We start from the raw sequence: 19036 nt of genomic DNA, 5'->3' as shown, positions 1-19036 counted from the left end.
TCGCACTTCCACTGCTCCTGGGAAAGAGTGGAGACGACCCTCGCACTTCCACTGCTCCTGGGAAAGAGCGGAGACGACCCTCGCACTTCCACTGCTCCTGGGAAAGAGTGGAAGCGACCCTCGCACTTCCACTGCTCCTGGGAAAGAGTGGAGACGACCCTCGCACTTCCACTGCTCCTGGGAAAGAGTGGGAGCGACCCTCGCACTTCCACTGCTCCTGGGAAAGAGTGGGAGCGACCCTCGCACTTCCACTGCTCCTGGGAAAGAGCGGAGACGACCCTCGCACTTCCACTGCTCCTGGGAAAGAGTGGAGACGACCCTCGCACTTCCACTGCTCCTGGGAAAGAGTGGAGACGACCCTCACACTTCCACTGCTCCTGGGAAAGAGTGGGAGCGACCCTCGCACTTCCACTGCTCCTGGGAAAGAGTGGAGACGACCCTCGCACTTCCACTGCTCCTGGGAAAGAGTGGAGACGACCCTCGCACTTCCACTGCTCCCGGGAAAGAGTGGGAGCGACCGACGCACTTCCACTGCTCCTGGGAAAGAGTGGGAGCGACCGACGCACTTCCACTGCTCCTGGGAAAGAGCGGAGACGACCCTCGCACTTCCACTGCTCCTGGGAAAGAGTGGGAGCGACCCTCGCACTTCCACTGCTCCTGGGAAAGAGTGGAAGCGACCCACGCACTTGGGCGCTTCTGCCCAGGTGCGAGACCCAGACACAGCTCCTGACTGCTGCTTCAGCCTGGCCTGGCCGCAACCTCGCGGCCAGCTGGGGGTGGACCACTGGAGGCATCAGAGACCTCTCTGTCTCTCTCAATGTGTCACTCTGCCTTTCGAATGAGTGTTTTGAAAAGAAAATGCAGCATTCGGATCAGAATACTATTCAGCCAGGAAAAGGAAGGAAACACTGGTAAACAGTGTGATGACCCACACGCCAGTGAACAGCTGTTCTACATTGTTTTGTTCTATGTTGACCAAGTGTTTGGAATAATGACAAGGAAAAAACCTGTGCATGTTCAGGGTAGTTGTGTCTTCTTTTCCAAACACTTTCCGTTGTTGTTGGAATCCACGGATGTGCAGCCCACAGTGTGCAGGCCGGCCTTACGTGCGAAGCAGAATCGAGAGGTGAGTTTATTTTGAGGCGAAAAGTTTGTGAAACCTGTGCATACGACAGCTCGGCAAGGAGTGCACGGATACGCATATGGTAAACAGCCAGGCACGGCTATCCACTGGAACAAACCTGTCGTCTCGTGCCATCGCACGCTGTTTCAAGGGCTTTCCTGTCTTGTTTGAAAACGTGCTGTGTGCAGAAGGACGTGGACCTGCAAGTCCCTCTGCACACCTCTGCCTGGTTTTGGTTTCAAGGTCATGCTCGCAGTTTCGCCATCACCTGGTCTCTCTGTGATGGTTTGCATGTGGTTTTAGCACGTTCCTCAAAGTGTCACAAGCCCGCCCCAGGGAGGGTGGCACTGGGAGGAGGTGTGAAGTCTCGAAGAGGCAGGCCCTGGCAGAGCGTCCCTGGGCCAACGGCAGGGCTCCCCTTGGAAGGGGCAGGGCGTGCGCATGTCCCCCCACTGGCTCCAGCGGCAGGGCGGCTGCCAATGCCTGCCCCAGGACGCCAGCCGAGTCTGCAGCTGCCCGCCTGGCACTGCCGCTGCTTACTCACTGCCACGTGCCACAGAGCGACTCAGCCAAGCCGATGCCACACCATGCCTTGGGATCCACACAACTCGAGCTAAGCAGACCTCTTTTTCCTTAGTGGGTCTGCACACGTTGTTGGGTCAAACAGACACGCCGCCCGGAAGGACTCACGGTATCGTCCACCGACAGGAAGCCTGCTCACGCTCCCTTCACACAGACACGTTAGGCGCTGCGGGAGCTGCAGTGGGTGCCCCTTTCCACTGTGCAGAGCCTCCGTCTCCTTCCTCTGGACTCCTGGGACCTCTGGCTAGCGGCTCTTCAATTTTACCTTCAAGTCCCAGCTCCTGGTTTTCAGTAACTTTTTCTATTTTTGTTTTCAATTTTATTTCTGCTCTTATCTTTCTGACTGCCTAGCTTCTGCTCGTTTGGGGCTTTATTCTTCTCTTCCTTCTTTTAGGCTCAAAGCACCCACACTGGACATGGGCCTTTTCTGTTTCCTAGCCTCAATGTCGACTGCTTCCACTCAGTGCTGCCTCGCGGTCCTCTCCGACACCTCCGGACGCGATGCACCTCCAACACCATCCCACGCGGAATTCGCTGTAACTTTCCTCATCTCTGACTCATGAGTTAGCTAGAAGCGTGTTGTTTAATTTCAAAAAAAAAAAAATCTGGCATTGTCTAGATTACCAATTTCTACTTTAACTCTATTTTGATAACAAATATATCTTGGGGCCGGCTCTGCGGTATGGCAAGTTAAGCTGTAACCTGCTCCACTTCCAATCCAGCTGCCTGCCTGGGAAAGCAGTGGAAGATGGCCCAAGTGTTTGGGCCCTGGAACTCCCGTGAGAGACCCAGATGAAGCTCTTGGTTCCTGGCTTCGGCCTGCCCCTGCCCTGGCCATCGTGGCCATCTGGTAAGTGACCCAGCAGACGGAAGACCTCTGTAGCCCTCCCTCTCTAACTCTTCCAAATAAAGAAATAAATCTTTGGGGGGAAAAGTTATATATATGCCCTTGCTCCAGAACAGGGCGTACCTGGGTAAAAAGGACACTCGAGCTGCTGCCGTTACGTGGAGCGGGCACACAACCCAGCAGCCGGGCTAGCCACGGGGCTGCCCAGCTTGTTCGGGCCCCTGCCGGGTTCCGTCTCGGGTCTGCGCAGCACTGAAGGAGGAGCACACGGTCTCCACTGCAGATCACGAACGTGTGGCCTCACCTTCAGTCCTTTCGGTTGTGATGGGGCAGCCACGCTGCCGACGGCTGCACAGTCCTCACCAAGCCACCCTTCTCGGCACGCACTGCCCCCTCCTCCTGCTAATCCCCCTGGCTCTGAAGCACGAATCCGGCAAACCTGCGGGCCCGGAGCCCCAGCGCTACGTGACGTAACGCTTCCTCATTCTGGAGGTGGCTTACAAACTTGTCATGCAAATTCAACACGCTACCTTTCTTCAAAAAGAGCCAGAAATACATCTGACATTTCTTTCTCTCAGTCCTCAGAGAGCAAGCTGGATCTTCCAAACATCCCCGCAAGACCCATCCACAGCTCGAATCCCCCAAGTCACCAGCAGGCCCACCAAGTCTAGACGCCCCGAGGCATGGGATCGAATGGGAGCAGCACCCCCCCCGCCCCCGGCAGGCTGCTCCTCCCAGCACGTGCCGGCAACCTGAGCCTTCCTCGGAGCGCAGGAGCTCTGTGCTGCCTTCTCCCCACCCCAGGCTCACAGCCACATCAGCTCCACCGCCACGGCAGGACCCTGCCTTGGCCCCATCACCTCTGCCGTGCCACGCGCCAGTGCGGGCGGGCATCACTCGGCACCTGGACTTTGCTGCGTGCTGTGCTCCCTCTCCCTTCAGCCACTACCGTCTCTTGAGTCCACGGCCTGTGGTCACCAGCACCATGCGTCCCGGGCCCTGGAGCGGCAGATGCTGGCCCCTGCACCTCATCTTTCGGCCTGCTGCTCCTGTGCCCGGGCAGCCGGCTCTGCTCGCCCTCACCTGACAACCTGACGCATCCTTCGGGGTCCGCGGCTCTCGGTTATGACCCCCATCTCCTGGGAGGCTTTCCCTGACACCCTCGCTGGGCCAGGTGCTCCTCTGCACTAACGTGGAGTTACTGTGGCCTCTGTCTCGCCCTGCCCATCAAGACTCCCACAAGAGCTGGGGCTGCGCTCTGCGCCTGCCATTGTTAAATTCAGGAATCCTTACTGTATTCACAAAGACAGAACATCAGAATGAGAGAGCCAACGGCACAGCAAGGGTTCTCGCGGAAGGGTGCTGAGCCTTGGTTGCTGCACCCACCACGGCTCTGCCGCGCCAGGCCACTGCGTCCTCTCATGGGGCTGGGAGATGTCACAGGACCTCGCCAAGTCCCTTCATCCTCTGCCAGCTGGTTTCGTTTCTCACACGCACTGAGCAATCCCTGCCTCAGTCCCACAGGAGAGACGGGCGCAGACAAGGTGAGCGTCCTGCACCCGGAACAATGATAACCACCATGCACACCCACCCGTCCCTCCCTCCTCTCTCCCCTACCAGCCACGGTGCCGAGTCTAACCGACCCATTTCCTCTAGCAGTGTTTCTCACCAGTATTCATCTTCCACATTTATTTTCAGAAAGCACAGGCCCGATGCACATAAACCCTGATTACTGCGATGCTTCCCTGAGAAAGACACGTTTCCGTGAGCAGGTGCATAGACTGACTCCGCACGCACCAGCCCCACCAGGACCAGTCATTTCCCACTGTCAGAAAGCAGGCAGCAGCCTCAGTTAACACAGCTACTCCTGCAAAAGCTGCTCCTAAAACTGGCAGTGGACGACGAGGGTTCCAATGCGAGTTTTAGACCTGATAGCACGAAAGGGAAATACCACAATTAAAAGGTGTAACTTGGGGCCGGCACTGTGGCATAGTGGGCTAAGCTTCTGCCTGTGGCACCAGCGTCCCATATGGTGCCAATTCAGTCCTGGCTGCTCCACTTCCAATCCGGCTCTCTGCTATGGACTGGGAAAGCAGTGGAAGATGGCCCACGTGCCTGGGCCCCCAGACCCTCATGGGAGACCCTGGCTCCTTGCTCCTAGCTTGGATCTGCGCAGCTCTGGCTATCATAGCCACTGGGGAGTGAACCAGCAGAAGGAAGACCCTTCTGTCTGTCTCGTCCTCTATAATTCTGCCTCTCCAACAAATAAAATCTTAAACAAAAGGGATAACTTTCTAAGACTTTTTAAATACACATAAATAAATAAAGCAATGCACAAACGTCCCGAGCTGGAAGCACACTCAGCCAGCGCTGCCCAGGACAGCGAAACAAAATCCTGAACATAAATGTAAGGCGCAATTCTCCCGGAGGCGCAGGTGCGGTGGTGACTCGGCACATCTCACTTGTCAAGGAACCCGTCCGGAACCGCACCGCGAGTCCCCGGGAGGGCCCGCACCTCCACGCCACCTTCAACTGTCCATTTCTCAGGCATTAATCAGACAAGACCAGCTAACGGCCCCGTAGGAGGGGGCCAAGGTGGCTGCTCCGACCTGGGGCAGGCCTCACGGGGCTCACAGCGTGAGTTCTGCCAGAAAGTTCCACGTACTCCACACGCCGCGACCACGCGCACTTCCGCAGCCCAGTGGCTCTCGTGGCGGTTCCGGGCAAGCAAGAGCGAGGCTGCGGCCACGCTAACCTCTGAGGGCCACTGAGACACGCGGCAGGGGACAGGCGCCTCGTGGGGCTCCCCGCCCCCCAAAACGAGCCACAGCGCGGCGTGCGGGGCGGGCGCGGGAGAACCGCCGCACCGGGGGTGTCCCCAGTCGGCCAGCGGCGGCCGCAAGCGCACCAAAAGGACCACGCGTAAATACGTTTTGTTTAAATAAAAGGTTTCCCTCAGCTTTTCTAAACCAAAGTACGACTTAAAGATCGGAGCACAGTGCGGAGGGCGAGGAAGGCTTCCCACGGCGGGGCTCCGGGGCTCGCCCGCTGCCTGCCCCCGCAGCCTGGACCCTGCGTGGGAAGACCTGGGACACCAGGCCCGGGCCCGTGACGCGCGGGGAGCGCCTCGAGGCCCGGCCGGGCATCCACTTGGCCCCCGGGCCAGCTTCCCCGGGAGGGACCCGGCGCCGCTCTCCCTGCCGGGCCTCCTGTCCGCAGCTTCCCCCGGCGGGGATGCGGTGGCCCCCTCACCCACAGCTGCGGCCCCGCGCCAGCAGCACGCAGCTGTCCCCAGCCACGCCCGCGGGGACTCGCCACGCCTCGGCCGGCCCCGGGGGCGTCTGCGCGTGCGCACCGCCCTGCTCCGCCCTCCACCCCCGCGCTCACGTGGGCCTCCACCTGGGCAGCCGCCGGGGGCGTGGCCTCGTGGTGGCCACGCCCCCTCCGCAGCTGTGCCCACCCAGCCGGAATGGAGCGCGGGCGGGTGCTGAGCAGGGTCCTGAGGGGAGGTCGCTCCCGCTCACGCCGCACAGCGCCCCTCAGGCCCAGCCCGCAGAGGCGCGCCTGGCCCCTCCTGGAAGAGGCAGCCTCCCACGGTCCGCGGGAAACACAACCTGTCAGCAGGCGGGGTGTGTGGACGCCGCGTGCTGCGCCCCAAAGTCATCTTCGCGCGTGTGCTCTCCACCCGCGCGCAGCCATGCAAGCCCGGAGCGCGGGGCTCTGTTAATGGCTGGTTTGAGCCTGGCGCCGAGGCTGGCCTGGTGCCTTGCGGGGCGTTGGCGGGCGGGACCCGGTGACCACGCATCCCCACGGCCACGCCTGCGTGCGGGTCTGCCTCCATCCCCCCAGGTTCATCCCCTCTCTGCTTCTCCCCCTGCCCTCCCCTCCCGCGCAGGTTCCCACGGGTTTACCAGGGACCAGAGAGGGACTAAGGGACTAAGGGACACGGGGAATTTAACACAAAACCCCTTGTGGGTGCGGTGCGTGCTGCCCACTCCCCCTCCGGGGGATGCGGGACTCGGGGGCACGCGCCCACCCTGCATCCACGCCTGGCCTTTCTCTCCTCGGCTCTCTGACCCCCGTGGGGAGGCAAGACCCCATCCTGGGAACACAGGGTCTTGGTTGGAGACTGTGACAGCTCAGGGAAAGACTGAAGACCCCCGCCCTGCCCCCCAGTACAGCAGATGGCAAATCTACCAGATAGAGTAAGCCACATTCTTGAGGGTGAGGATGGTGTGCTGTGACCCCCAAACAAGACTGTGTCCTCTCTCTGGGGGTCATTTTGTTAAATGCTGGCGAGTAGGCTAGGAGGTACACAGGGAGGGGTGAAGCTCAGTGCCTCCGCCCCCAAGTCACCATGCCCAGCCCCCTGGTCTGGGGGTCTCAGAGCCAGGGACTGGAGACCGTGCTAGAACCTGAGGTTGCTAGTCAAGTCCTAGAGCAGGTGCAGCCAGTCGGCGCACACGCGGCACCTGCACAAACAGAAGGCACCCTACCGGCTTGCCCACGGCTGGTTGCTGAAGGTACACACCACGTGGCCCTGGCTCAGCGATCACACATGCTGAGCCTCAGCACAGACTGGTCAAAGATCTCGTCCGGGGACCCTGTGGCAAGGAAGCCTGTTGACCGTGCGTGCATTGCATACTCCAGGATCAGGAAGCACACGGCTGGAGGTGCCTAATCTGTTTGCTTTCCAAGTCCCTTCTTGCAGCAGGCTCCCTCTGGATGACGCAATGTTTATGGAGCTGATCAATCAGCTATCTGGTCAAGATAGCAAATTCTGTCCAAATAGCAACTTTCCATCCCTGGCTGGAATCCTTACCCCAACTCCCCCAGGAATCCTCAAGCTTCCCACTCCCCGTGGAAGACAGCATCCTGGCTGGAAAACACAACTGTATCTTGATTTCCTCACTGGTGAGACTGAAGAGGAATTAACTGGCGCAGGAGCAATGTCCCAAGAACAGGACCAGGCCTCGAAAGCTGAGGTCGTGTGGCTGACAGCGGTCAGAGTGGAGCACAGCACAGGGTGGATGACAACGTGGCTGAGCAGGGCCCGTCATTCAGCCACCTTGCTCTGTTCCCACCCACTCTCTCCCACCCTCTGGGCTGTTGACGTGTCTGCCGAATGGTGGGGTTGGGCAAGAACTCGGAGCTTAGGACTCAGTCTCCTCACCTGTCATTTGAGCACATGGATTAAGCGGTACTAAGTGCCCTAGCTAAACCACGCAGCTACTTCACGTCAGAGTCAAGATGAGAACAACTCTTCCCGCCCAGTCATCATCAGTTCCTCCCCCCTCTGCGTGTGACAGCATGGCGTTCATCAGCAGGAGCAGTCTCTCCCAGGACTTGGGATGTCGCCTCACTGGACTGACAGCGCACATCAGGAGGGACATCCTGGGACCTGTGAGGGCAGGCCACAAGAGCTCTGGCAGCCTCTGCTTCCAGCCCTGGGAGCCAGCCTCTGTGCTGGCGTGGGACTCGGAGGCCACGTGGAAGGGCCGTGAACACACCAGGAAGGAAGCCTTCCGGAACCACCCTGCTCAGCTCCACTCCAGTCTGTGACCCGGAGCCCCATGAGAAGCAGACACCGGACGACTGCCACACCCTTGGCCTGTCTTAATGAACCGGAACACCAGCAGCTCTTTGAGACAAAAGGACTTTCTGCTTTAACTCGGGTAATAAAACTGTAATCTGTATTTATTTGAAAGGCTAAGATAGAGGACAAGGGGAATGGGGATCGGGAGGGACTTTCCTGTCCTCTGGTCTGCTTCCCAAATGCTCGCAACAGTGGGAGTCAGACCAGGCCAAAGCCAGGAAGTCAGTCTAGGTCTCCTGTGTGGGCAGAGACACCCTTCTGTAAGGTGGTGTAACTCCTGCATAATAGAACCTGCACACATCTTTCTGTACACTTTAAGTTCTTTCTAGATGACCTAGGACACCCAACACAATGAATATGCTAGAGAGCTGTGACGCAGTACTGCCACTGTTCATGGGATAAGAAGAAGTCTGTACGTGTTCAGGACAGATGCAGATTTTTTTGAGTTTTTTTTTTATTTGACACGCAGAGTTATAGACAGTGAGGGAGACAGAGACAGAGAGAAAGGTCTTCCTTCCAGTGGTTCACTCCCCAAATGGCTGTTATGGCTGGCGCTGTGCTGATCCGAAGGCAGGAACCAGGTGCTTCTTCCTGGTCTCCCACGCTGGTGCAGGGCCCAAACACTTAGGCCATCCTCCACTGCCCTCTCGGGCCACAGCAGAGAGCTGGCCTGGAAGAGGGGCAACCAGGACTAGAATCCAGCGCCCATATGGGATGCCGGCGCTGCAGGCGGAGGATTAACCAAGTGAGCCACGGTGCCAGCCCCTTGAGCAATTTTGATTTGTAGGTGGTTCACGCCACAAATATAGAACTCATGGATATGAAAGGCCCACGGTATTTCTTTTACTGGCCACTTTGCAGTTGAGACAGGGCACCACTGGCCTCTGCTCCGCTAGGCATCAGCTGGGACCGAAACTACTGGGCAGCTGGTGCTCTCCTGAGGTTGGTGATGGGAAGGAGACCAGAGGCCCTGGGATGTCCTCTCAATGGCACCGTTGGCATGGTCTCCCCAGCCAGGGCCCCCACAGCACAGCTGCGAGGAGGCAGCTAGGCGAAGCTGCAGCACCAAGTCTAGACTCAGCATCACTCTGCCCTGCCGTTGGCTCCCCACAGCCGGGGACCGGACAAGGCCCCTCTTGTAGGAGAAGCGCCAATGGCACAGTTACAAGAGCGAATGGGGGCAGCTCCACCCCAGGGGGAGGCACAATCCTGCTCACCCAGGATCCCACTCTGCCTCTGCTTCTCCTTTTGTGAAAGATGTATGTATTTGAAATCAGAGCTCCAGATAGAGGGAGAGAAAACACTTCCACCCGCTGGTCCATGCCCCAGATAGCTGCATCAGCAAGGGCTCGGCTAGGTCAAAACCAGCTGTTTTATCTGAGTCTCACGTGCGGGTGCAGGACAATGAGCACTTGGGCCGTCTTCCACTGTTTCCCAGGCCATTAGCAGGGAGCTGCATCAGAAGTGGAGCCGCCAGGACTCCAACCAACGCTCATCTCGGATGCCAAGTTTACCTGCTACACCACCACGGCAGCCCCACGTGCCTGCATTTTTTGCTAGGAATAAAACTGTAGAAAACTTAATTCCAGGAGGTTTGAATTTTTTAAATGCTATGACTAATTGTAACACTTATGAACGTTAATTCACCTCTCCCGAGGGTGACTCATGTGGGGCTACAGAGTGTGTCCTCGTCCTCTGGGGGTCTGGGTCACAGTTTGAGAGGAAAATATGAATAATCCACGGTCAGGGCTGCTCTGTAAAGAACTCTCCTCAAAAAGCAGCTCCATTCACGGCTTGTAGCTGACTGCAGAAGCAGAGCACTCCTAGCAAGGATGACAGTTTACAGATTTCATCTGGGCCGGCAGCCACATATATTGAAGGCAGTTATGTCCAGTAACGAATTACGGGTGAAACCTTACACTGTCTGCACACATATGCACATTCATCACATACACGCACACTCATCCACACAGATTCATGCACACTCCTGCATTCATGTACTCATACACACATTCATGTACACTCATGCTCACATTCATGCACACTCATACATTCATGCACTCACACACACTCATGCACATTCATACATTCATGCACTCACACACACTCATGCACATTCATACATTCATGCACTCATACACACTCATGCACACTCATACATTCATGCACGCACACACTCTCATGCACATTCATACATTCATGCACTCATACACACTCATGCACACTCATAGTTATACACCCACGCACACTCATACTTTCATGCACTCATACACACTCATGCACACTCAGTCATGCAGACACATGCACACTCATGCACACACACTCATGCACACTCATAGTTATACACCCACACACACTCATACTTTCATGCACTCACACACTCATGCACACTCAGTCATGCAGACACATGCACACTCATACACACACACTCATGCACACTCAGTCATGCAGACACATGCACACGCATACACACACATTCACGCACACTCAGTTGTGCACTCATACATATTCATGCATACTCACACATGCACATTCATGTACACTCATACACACATTCATTCACACTCACAGTCACGCACTGATACACACACACACTCATACCTCACACACACACACATTTGTGCATCCTTTACTCCCAAGGGAATTCCAGCCTCTCAGACCGGCTTTCCTGGCATCATTTTTCTGAAACCTCACCGCGCCACACCAAAGGGACATGGCGCCTTTTTAATTGTGCCTGGCGACACTTGATGGTCAGGTCAGGGAGCGAAGCGTGAGCATCTTACTCACCAGCAGGAATCCCATCATGGCTAGGGTTCAATCCGCCCGGCTGAGGTTTCTGTGTGAACGGGAAAGCTAACCTATCACTGCAGAAACGTGCCCCAGAACACGTAGCGCTGGAGGAAACCCGCCTTCCTCTGCGCGGCGGCTCACGGAGCTGCTCCGAGCAGACACGGACCCGGTAAACATCACCCACGGATTTCCCACAGACTGGTGTGAACCCGGTAAACATCACCCACGGATTTCCCACAGACTGGTGTGAACCCGGTAAACATCATCCACGGATTTCCCACAGACTGGTGTGAACCGGTAAACATCATCCACGGATTTCCCACAGACTGGTGTGAACCCGGTAAACATCATCCACGGGTTTCCCACAGACTGGTGTGAACCGGTAAACATCATCCACGATTTCCCACAGACTAGTGTGTGCGCGCCAGGTCTCACCTCGCAGCCCCGAAGTCCAGGATGAAGCAGGCTAACTTGCGTTTCCAGCCCCATCGGAGGACACAATTCTGAGGCTTCTCCACTACCTCTGTGGATTCACCAGGAAATTACCCAAATCGCACACCTGAGCACACGCCAAGTGTTTGCATCGCAAATTCTCTCTCGAGAGTGCGATTTCAGAGATGGAGTCCCGGCATCTCGTGGTTGTAAATTAAAGTGTCACCAACAGAGTCCATCAGTGAAGAGAAACGTCTCCGACCGCTGGACCCCTCTGTGGCTGCTCCCTGGGAGCGGGCGTTCTCAGCTGCTGCTTCTGAAATCTGGGCGATTCCAGAGCACTTGTGCAGAAGCCACAGAACCGGGACTGGACCTGTCCCTAGCCGAAACATTCCAACATCTCAGTCCATTCAAAAGGGACGCAACATTTGTTTTCAAATTTCTTATCCGGGAAAGGAAAACTGAGCAAAACGCCTAAGCAGGGGAAAAGAACTCTTGAGGGGCAGCTATGATGCAGAACAAGAAACACGCCATGAAGGACGGCAGGCAGCAGGCACCTCCGTCTCACGTCCACGGCGGGCGGTGCCTCTCAGGTAGCCAAGGCCGCCCTGGTCCCAGAGGGCCGGCGAATCAGCACATCCCCTGCCACGGGAGGCCAGGGCCGGCCGGCCTCCAGTTCTCTGCGTGCCCTGTGGCAACGCCACACTGGCCAAGCAGTTTGGATTTCGCCAAGTCGCCTTCACAGGCTACACTTCCAAATGAGACAGCCACAGGAACCATGGCAGCCCCCACCCCAGAAAAAACGAGGACCAACATGGAGCCCGCCAGGGGTGTACAGTTCAGACGCAACGCACAGGGTGTGCGACGGCGTCGGATCTTGAATGTCCCGGCTTGACAGGTGTTTCAGGTTCCCCGTGTCTGCCCCACCCTAGAGAAAGGTGCCTGGGAACTCAGCCCAGGGCCTCTTGCCGGCATTAACGCTGTGACTGAGCGTGGTCTGAAAACCAGAGTCACTTGTCACTCCAGCTCACGTCCCCGAGCACCATGCCCCTCCCGGGTAGGACGACCAGCATCCCACATGGCCTACTTTTTCACAACTGTGCCGTGGGAAGAATTCAGACATGGAGGAACACACGAGGCCAATGTGACGGCCACTCAGCGCCCCCGAGGGCATCATGAGCAGCGTCCCCCTAGGTCTTCAGCCTGGTCTGAGCAGATGGTTCCATAGACCAAATGGAGGCTTCGAGAAGGTCAGGGCCCTCGCCCAGGCCAGCGTCAGATGCTGCAACCTCTAACCACTGAGCTATGCCACCTCTGTGTAACACGCAGGAAAACAACCATAGGGGCTAGCACTGTGGCATAGTAGCTTAAGCCTCCGCCTGCAGTGCTGGCATCCCACATGTGTGCCAGTTTGAGTCCTGGCTGCTCCACTTCTGATGCAGCTCCCTGCTAATTGTCTGGGAAGACAGTGGAAGTTGGCCCAAGTGCTTGGGCCTCTGTACCAGCCAGCTCCTCTTAGACCAGCCCAGCTCCAGCCATTGCAGCTACCTGGGGAGCGAACCAGCAGATGGAAGACCTCTCTCTCTCTCCCTCTGCCTGTAACTCTGCCTCTCAAATAAATAAACCTTAAAAAATAAAAATAAAATAATGTGCTTATTAAAAAAATAGAGAAAGAAAGCAAACCACCAGCAATGGTGAGGCGCTGGATAGACATCAGGTGTCACTGTCAGTAACGCTTTATTTAAAATTCACATGTTGGGGCAGGCGCTCGGCACTGTGCTGAAAATGCCACTTGGGACACCCACATTGCACATCAGAGAACCTGGGTCTGCGTGCCACCTCTGCTTCCAGTCCTGCTTCCTGTTAAGGCACCCTGGGAGTCAGCTGGCCGGCTCAGGTGCCCGATGCGGGAGGCCTGGGTGTAGCTCCTGACTCCTGCTTTTGTAGACACTGGGGGGAGAACTGATAGATGGAGTATCTCTATCTCCCTGTCTGTCTCTCTCTCTACCCCCTCAACCTTTCCAAATAAATACAAATGAAAATAGCAAACAGGGGTCTGGTGCTGTGGTATAGCAGGTTAAGCCTCCGCCTGCAACAGTAGCATCCCACGTGGGTGCTGGTTCAAGTCCTAGCTGCTCCACTTCTGATCCAGCTCCCTGCTTATGCACCTGGGAGAGCAGAAAACAGCCCAAGTGCTTGGGCCCCTGCACTCACATGGGGCACCCTGAAGCAGCTCTGGGCTCTGGCTTTGGCCTGCCTGTTTGGAGAGTGAACCAGCAGACAGAAGATCTGTCTCTCCTCCTCCCTCTGTAACTCTGCCTTTCAACTAATTTTTAAAAAAATCTTTAAAGATCTTTTAAAAAAAAACAGAATAAAAACAAGTACTCTGTAAAAGTCAGAAGAACATACATAAAAATGTTTAATACAAAAATTAGAATTCCATGACATACACATGTATATCTCTGTGCACTGTGTTTCTGTTTTTATCGACTGAGGGGCCTGATGTTTTTATTCAGGTGACTTCTTTACGACAGCCAGTTAAGATCAGTGTACAAAACCCACAAAACCCAGAAGCGTCTGGACCAAAGGGAGAGCGAGCAGGCCGGCAGGTCACCCAGGGAGACACAGCAACCGCCGTTTCCCACGGGAGGGGGCCAGGCACAGGCAGGCAAGCACGGCCTGGGAATTGCGGCCCGGCGCGGGGGGGGGGGGGGGGGGGGAGGGGCAGCACGACCTCGTGAGCAGAGCAGAGCAGTCCGTCACCCCACGAAACGAACGGATCGCCGAGCCACAGGCAGCGTGTGGCAGGGGCTCCGGACGCGCCGACATCTCCCCCCCGAGATGTGCATTTGTGGAAAATCCAGATCTGCGACGAAGAGTCTTGCAGCCCAGAGTGGCCACAGAACGGTGCAGGATCTGCTTTCGGTAAAGAAGGGCCTGAGTGCTGAGTCGGGCCATGTTTTCCTTCTGGGACCAGAGCAAGGGGCAGGAAGGTTCCTGGAATCCTGAGCCGCACCTTGGACCACGGGGGTTCACCGGAGGCAGACATTCAAGGGAGCCGAAGAATGAACTCTGACCGAGCCGGCTTCTCTTTGAAGAGATGATCACTCAGGTGAGCCGCCGGGCGTGTCTGTGCCGTGCCGGCTTGGGGTTCCTTGCCGAGATGCCCATGGGCAGGAGGGGCGCCCTGGGGCCTGCGGGACGCCTTGCTCAGAGATGGAAGGGCCAAACAGTGGCTTCACATCTGGGGGCTACAGATAGACCTGGTTGGGACAAGTCTGTCCCCATCAGCCTCTCCAAACCGTCTTTGCCACCATCAGACCCAATGTGAGAAGCAGGGAGTCTCAGAGGGAAAAACGACTGGGGCCGGGAGGGCACACACTTCCATCCTGCGTGGCTGTCCCCCTGGGTCAGCCCTGCTGCCCTCTGCCCGTGCCTGAGCCCGCACGCAGCCATGCCATGCCCACACCCTGCCGCACTCACTCCTGCTCCACTGTGGGCAGCCTCGGGCCTGGGGGAGGCCGCATGGTGGTGCAAGCCCTTCCCAAGGTCCTTTCCAGACTCCAACACTGGGGCAGGGCACAGCGCCAGGGCCTAGCATTTATCTAGCATAGGAAGCATCCACTTTAATTCCGGGATTGATATTCTGACCAAAGTTAGAGAGAAACTTCGCTTTATGTCACATTCTCAGTAGGATTCAGCCCAGGCATGTTGCAGCTTGTGCTGACAGCCTGGATACTCTTTCTCTTTTCTCACCGTGCTGTGAGGTTCTTCCCCCATGCACATAGCCCCTGCAGTCTCACTAGTGCCCGTGTCTCCATTAAACTTAATACATGTTTGGGACATAACTGATTAAACCCTGCAAAACTAATATCTTTGCCAGGAAGAGAGAGTGAGCTGAGTTAGGTCTGTGCCATTGGCAGTGACAATTCAGCAAACTAATTGAGGAAAAACAATATTCCGGTTCCTGTTCCATCCATTTCATTTACAGAATGCCAGCTGGTTTGAGAGCTTCCCCGTTTACGCAAACACTAATTTCACGCCTTTTGTACAGACCTTACTTGGTGAAGCAAAGTCAGGAATAGAACACGAGCGGATGCTTACGACCAACTCAGGAGACCCGGGGCTACCAAGTTCCAGCCAACCTCCTGTTCTCAGGTGTGTAATCTTCCAGAACACGCCCCAGGGAGAGCCGGTCACCAAACAAACCTCTGCCTCCACTTCCCACTCTCACACGACTCTACATGTGAGGATTCAAAGCGTGCAGGCCCGATGCTTACATGAAAACCCTGCAAATACAAGTGTTGCATAACCAGCCTGCTGCTGTTGCCAAGTAAAAAATATTTTTTCAAGTGACAAAACCACACTGCAATAAATGGGATGCAAAGTTAAGTCTCCCAATCACATGAGGGTTCCCACGGCAGATCTGACACCTACACTTTCTTCCAACTCTTTGCCCGTTTGAGCCATCTTTCACAGTAGAATACATTGTGCACAGGCAACAAGTATTTCCAGTTTGAGTCTACAGACGTACTTCAGAGAGTCCACAGAAGCAGGGCATCGCGGCACAGGGAGTTAAGCCAGCGCTTGCGACACTTCCAGTCCCAGCTCCTCTGCTCCCCATCTAGGTGCCTGCTAGCATCCCTGGGAAGGCAGTGGATAACGGCCAAAGACCTTGGACCCCTGCCACCCACATGGGAGACCAGGATGGAGTTCTTGGCTCCTGGCTTCAGTCTGGCCCAGCCGCTGGCTACTGCAGCCATTCGGGGGGGTGAACCAAAAGATTTCTGTCCCTTCCTCTCCGTCACTTTGCCTTTGAAATAGATACTTTAAAAGAAAAAAAAGTCACGGATATGCAATTAAAAAAAGTTTATCTTAGGGGAAAAAATTAATGAAATCCAAGCACATGATGGTTCTTTACACGGTCCACGGAAACAGCACATTATGAAAAATGCAGGGGTTTCAGAATGTGTTGCACTAAACTCATTTTCAAATTCCATTTTCCACTGAGGGAGGTTCCCCGAGATTGAGGGGATTTCACTTGAAATAGATTTTCCTTTTTCACAGGATTTCAGCGTTTTGCAGAATTAGCTCTGATATGAATAATATTTTCACATAACTGCAAACACATTTTTCACTCCATATAAATCTCTAAAGACATTGCTTAAGAAAGCAACTAACACAAACTTTGTGAACAGGAAAAACCAACTTTACAACAAAACATCAAACACTTCAGGTGCCTGAACAGAACCTAGAATCACAAATAGCACGGGGAACATTTTCAAGAGTTGTAGCTTGTAAAAACATGTTTTGTTTTGTTTTTTTTTTTGTTAAGCAACTAAGTTCAGAAATTGATCCAAAGAGATACGGGATAAAAACTGCACCACAAGCCACTTTGGAAGAGAGAGTTCAACGTGTGATGCTGACGTGACCAGGTAGCGTTCTAGGAGAAAAGCCTGCCTGATACCAGGACAAATTCCAAATGGTTTCAAAGTTTAAAGGTAAACACTGGAAACCACGGCACACCCTGGAAGAAAAACAGGATACCCTCCTAATGCCCTTGGACGACAGCAGTCTTTGTAACTCCCAGTCCAATCCAGGAGGCATGGAATAAATTTTGATAAATTCTAAGGATGAGACGAGATAAGGTCATTTGCAACTCGCACCAGTCATGAAGGACAATTTCCCCAACAAACAAGGCTGCATTACACTGAGAAGAAACGGGGAGCCCTACAGAAAATCTACAGGAGAAAGGGTGAGACGCAGTCTTCCCTAACCACTCACAAAACATGCAGCCATTTAATAACAACGGTGGAAAAGCAGCGCTCCCCTGTACTGCTGGCTGAAGAGTGTTCTGGCAACATCCACCAAAATTATTCATGGTTACTGCTTTACTCGGACTTCTCTGTAGCTAGGCCTCTGAAGGTACCACACACAAGGCCTCTCATTGCAACCATTCCGAACACCGACCACTGGAGACTTCAGATCATCCCATGTCCACATAAGGGAATAGAATACAGCTAGAAAACGCAAAGCCAAGGGTCCAGAATGGATATAAAAAGACCTCCAGGCAGGAAGTGCAGAACCAAGAACACAGAGGGTACAGCAGTGCCTGCAGTGGGCTGCAACTCAAGTTCATAGTCAACGACAGGTAGTTTTTACCCAATCTGCGTCGCGTAGATGGTTCCATGGATTTACCTTTCATTGTATATTTATTTAACGGTGCATTCTAAAATGAATTGTTTCCTGAAACCATTACTGAAAGAGTAAGCTACATTATTTGATCGTATACTTGACTTTTCATGTACTTAAGCTTCAAACAGAACCATTTCATTTTGCTTAGACAAACATGAGAACATTCACTCAGCAAGGAGCCCAACTTTGTCACTGAAGGAATCTGAATCGACATGAAGCTTTCCTAAGCACACTGGGGTCTTGTGGTTGTTGGCATTCACATGCTGTACCACAGGTGTGAAGGTGGACGGAGAGGTTAACTGGCCATCCGAGTCTCGTATCTACTTGGCTTCTTGCAGAGCGCTGTGTCCACCTGACTTTTACCACAGGGCTAAAAAGCATTCCTGCAAGCAGGAGGGTGTTGTCTTCAGGGCAAGCAAAAATGCCTGGTACTTCAGGAAGCTCATGCGGAAGTGGAATTAAAAGATCAGAAAAAAAAATTTAAAAAAAGATCAGTCAGGGGGCTGGCACTGTGGCGTAACAGGTAAAGCTTGGGCTGTGGTACTTCATCCCTTCCAGGTGCTGATCCACTTCCGATCCAGCTCTCTGCTGTGGCCTGGGAGAGCAGTGGAAGATGGACCAACTGCTTGAGCCCCTGCATCCACGTGGGAGACGCAGAAGAAGCTCCTGTCTTCAGCTTGGCTCAGCTCTGGCCACTGCAGCCGTTTGTGGAATGAACCGACAAACAGAAGACCTCTCTGTCTCTGTCTCTTCCTCTGTATGTCTGTAACTCTACCTCTCAAATAAATAAATAAAAACTGTTGAAAAAGAGTTAGTGCAGAACAGTTTTGAAAGTTACTCACAGCTGATTTATGACAGGCACTTATTGAGGGCCTCCAGTACCCTCATGCCCATCTAAGATTCTCACCCAGGCTGTACCTTGTTTCTCTTGGAAATCTTTTGACCCTTGACCTCTAAATACAAGAGCTCTTCTTCTTTTTCAAAAAAACCATTTGGCACGTTTCAGAACTCACTGCAGTTTACCCCACACACAATGTCAAAAGAAAGCTGCCTGCTCCACCATATTCACTGTACACCCCCAAACCACGCTGTCGCTATCTGGGACACACCTCACCCAGCTGTTAATAATCACAGCACAGTTGCTCAGTTCATGTTTTTCTCCTGGATAGAATGTGAGGACAGCAACCATGTACGTCTCCCCCCCCACACCAAGCAGTGGCAGCCGCCTGCTGGCCCACACTCAGTCGGGTCTCAATCTGAGTGTGTTGAAGAAATGAGCTGCTGGCAGGTGCTGCTGCTCAATAGGCTAATCCTCCACCTGCGGCACCGGCACCCCAGGTTCTAGTCTTGGTCGGGGCACTGGATTCTGTCCCAGTCGCTCCTCTTCCAGTCCAGCTCTCTGCTGTGGCCCAGAAAGGCAGTGGAGGATGGCCCAAGTGCTTGGACCCTTCACTTGCATGGGAGACCAGGA

At 54.6% G+C, this 19036-nt stretch overlaps 1 long non-coding RNA gene across 3 annotated transcripts; it reads left to right on the top strand.

Annotated features, from left to right (window-relative positions):
* Window positions 1-14095: 14095 nt before the first annotated feature.
* On the top strand, window positions 14096-18375 carry LOC127487213 (uncharacterized). 3 transcript variants are annotated; one of them, XR_016214466.1, is made up of 2 exons: window positions 14096-14482; window positions 18124-18375. It is a non-coding gene; the product is annotated as an uncharacterized LOC127487213 (long non-coding RNA). The 3 variants fall into 3 exon arrangements; XR_016214467.1 differs by having other exon boundaries at window positions 16706-18375; XR_016214465.1 differs by having other exon boundaries at window positions 15425-18375.
* The last annotated feature ends 661 nt before the right edge of the window (window positions 18376-19036 follow it).

This window comes from Oryctolagus cuniculus, chromosome 10 (assembly GCF_051225735.1).
Source record: "Oryctolagus cuniculus isolate XC-2025 breed Fujian yellow rabbit chromosome 10, ASM5122573v1, whole genome shotgun sequence".
In the NCBI taxonomy this organism is placed as follows: Eukaryota; Metazoa; Chordata; class Mammalia; order Lagomorpha; family Leporidae; genus Oryctolagus; species Oryctolagus cuniculus.
Note: the sequence above shows the minus strand (reverse complement) of the source record. Positions and strands in the feature narration are given on the sequence as shown.